Source organism: Carlito syrichta, unplaced genomic scaffold (assembly GCF_000164805.1).
Source record: "Carlito syrichta isolate Samal-C Ts95f unplaced genomic scaffold, Tarsius_syrichta-2.0.1 Scaffold199841, whole genome shotgun sequence".
NCBI classification, from domain to species: domain Eukaryota; kingdom Metazoa; phylum Chordata; class Mammalia; order Primates; family Tarsiidae; genus Carlito; species Carlito syrichta.
In genome coordinates, this window is record NW_007143937.1 from 169884 (window position 1) to 173350 (window position 3467).

Sequence of the window (3467 nt, forward strand, 5' to 3'; positions counted from 1 at the left end):
TTCTCTAGCTTCATCTCTACCAATCCAAGCCATAAGCATCTTTTGCTTGGACTACTGCAGTAGCCTGCTAATGGGTCTCTCTGTTTCCACTCCTTGCTTATATAACATCTGTCACATGCCAGCCAGAGTCATCTTTTATATAAATCAGATTATGTTGCTCCTGGGCTTAAAAACCTTCATTACCTTCTCATCAGCCTTAAAACAAAATCTGGCCTTCTTCTGATTTGCCCAGTGCTTCATGGCCTGACTGCTGCCTCTCTCTCTTGCAGTGCACCCGTCCCTTTACCTTCGGTGACTGCTTAGAAGCTGCCAGACCTCACTGTCACAGTGCCTTTGTGCCTGCTGCTCCTTCAGCCTTGAAGGTTCTTTCCTTGTCATTTATAGGTAGGCTCAGATGCAGGGTCCTCAAGGGATTAATGTAGCACAATAAGGCTCGGTGATGGTGATAGTGGCGGTGGGCTTTGTGGCAGGAGCTAGGACTCACCTTTTCTTGCTACTTTTTCCATATCCCAGGTTCCTTCTGTGTCTTGCTGTCACATGTACAGCCTCATCCATCTGGGGCACCAGGCCTCGGCCAGGTAACAAATTTGGCTCTCCATTTGCCTACAGGTGAAACTGCTCTCCCTCTTCCCTCCCAGAGAGTCTTATTTTGCTGGGGTCCTGCTCTGTGGTTGTCATTCAGTACCTGTTTAATTAGAAGGCAACTGAGCATGGAACTTCCCTTTCAGTGAGTCCAGTTTACAACAGACTTTGGCACATATTCAAGGGAAGGGGGTCACCTGAAGTAAAGCATCACCATGGACTGGATGAAGCCCACCTGCACTCCCGGGACTTTCTGCTGTGGGTCATGCCATCTGGACCAAGGAAGCCTCTCCCACTTCATTTCCCCCAGGTGTGTTCTGGTCCTTGGATACTCATTGATCAGTGCATTCTGCCCTGGGAGGTTCCCCTTGTCCTGTTCACCTAGAAAATGTTCTCACAGCCTCCAAGGCACCACTCAAAAGCCACCGCCCCCCAGAAGCCTTCCCAGGCCTATGATCACATTCCTCTATGCACTTCTGAAGTTCTTTCCATGTGCCTTGTTAGGATGGCATGTAATAAGGTTGTTTCCAGTCAATGACTCAGTCCATTCACTTAGTCATTCATTCATCAATTTTATGTTGAGCACTTGCTGTGTGCCAGGCAGTGTTCTAGAACAGTGTTTCTCAAGAGGGTTTTTGGAGAAATTCCTGCTTTAGAATCAACAGGAGCCCCTGTTAAAATGCTGAGTCCTAGGCCCCACAGATGAGCTATCAGGTTAGCTGTCTGAGACCAGGTCCCAGGGATCTGTTCTTGTAGAGGGCACAGAGTTGACCAAGGATGTGGTCCTTGCCCTTGGGGTACTCTCAGTCTGGTGGATTGTCCTTCTTCCTTACTAGCTGTGAACTACTCAAGAGCAGGCACCATCATTTTTTCAGGACCTAGGACAGGGATCAGTATAAAGAAGTGAAAGTTTGCTGGATGAACACATAAACACACTCATTCAAAAATGTTTATAGAGCACCTACTATGTTCTAGGTACCATTTTAGAAATGGGATGCAGCATTAAACCAAATAGACAACCTCCCTGCTTGTGTGAAGGAGTAAATAAATTTTAAAATCCCGAATTTGCTTTGTTGCCTTGGTGTGAGCCTTTTGCTTGAGTCCCAAGTGCCTATACAGCTTGATTTCTGACGATTTCTCCAGCTGCACCCCATATTATGCTCCTCCTTGCTCTCTCTGCTCTAGCCACATGGCTCCTTTCAGTCTCTTCTGCTTCCGTGCTCCCTCCAGCCACAGGACCTTTGCATATGCAGCTCTTGCTACCTGAAATGGCTTTCCTTCCCTCCTTTGTGTGTGGATAATAACTTTTGTCAGTCATACCCTGTGTTGGTCATTGTCTCCTTAGAGAAGTCTTCCCCAACTTCCTTCCTGTGTCATTTCCTACACTGTAGACCCTCTGAGCACCAACACCACTCTTTCTAGACACAGCTACAATTCTACATTTGCATGATTTTTACTTTTATTTATTTATTTTAAAGATACGGGGTACAATTCAGGGTAGATCTACAGACATTGATTATGTAGATACCCTTGTTGATGAGGTGTGCCCCTCCCTCCCCTAGCAGTTTCCGTCAACTGCAAACCACACCACCTCCCCCCTCCCCAGCAGTTTCCCACTATTGCCAATCCCTTTCTTATAGTATTATGGTAATTGTTCAAGGTCCGCTTAAGAGTGAGAACATATGGTACTCTGTTCTTTGTTTCTGTGATAGATCACCGAGTATGATCAACTCTAAATCCATACAAGTTGCTGTGAAGTCCATATGTTTGTCCTTCTTTATGACTGCATAATATTCCATTGTGTATATGTACCACATTTTAAAAATCCAGTCCAACTTCAATGGGCAGCATGGTTGGTTCCATGTTTTTGCTATTGTGAATAGAGCTGCAACAAGCATACGTGTGCGGGTATCTTTCTTGTAGAATGATTTGATTTCCTCCCGGTATATTCCCTACAAGGGAATTGCTGGGTCATACGAAAGGTCAATTTCCAGTTCTTTCAGAAATCGCCACACTATCTTCCAAAGAGGTTTGCATGATTTAGATGAGCATTTGCATTCCCTGCAAAACTGAGCTCTGTGAGGTCAGAGGCCAAGTCTGTCTTGTCTATCATTTTGTTCCCAGCACTATCTTAGGGCATGGCACTATTAATATGTAGAGTGAAAAAAAAAATGTGTGGTGACTCTTGATTTATTGGTGTCGACAGCACACACCTATGTGTGTATGTGACAAAAGTAAGCCCTCACAAGAGCAATGGAAGGTCTTCAAAAGATGAAAGGCTTGACCTTTCCCCTCTCCAGGAAAGAAGGCACAATGGACAAGTACCCTATGGTAATATGATACTATGAGCGGTAAAGGGGTCACCCTGGATTGTGAACAACCTAGCCTCTAATCTCATCTCTGCACTTGTTAGCCCCTTAGTGTTGGGCGAGTCATTTCACACCTGTGAGCCTCAGTATATTCATCTGCAAAATGGGTTGATGGTACTCATTTCACAGAGTCATCAGAAGGATTATTACTTGCAAATGCTTCTGGAGCAATCTCATGTTTACAATAACCCTACAAAGAAGGTACCATTACTAACATCACCCCATCTTACAGATGACAACACTGAGGCCCAAGGTCACGTGGTGAGTGGTGGATCCAGAGTTTAAGGCAGTCGGGCTCCGGAGGCTGTGTGTTTAACTGCTGTGCTACATTGTCAGATGACCTCTGCATATCTTGGCTTGGTTCAGGACAGCAATGGCACACATCATCACTCACTGAATGGGATCTGACCTCCTTCTTGTCTCCATGGCTTGAGTTGGGGGCCAAGAGAGGACTTCCCTGGCATTTACTCATGGCCTGGTTCAGGAGAGAAGGAAAGGACCAGGAAGGGAACCTGG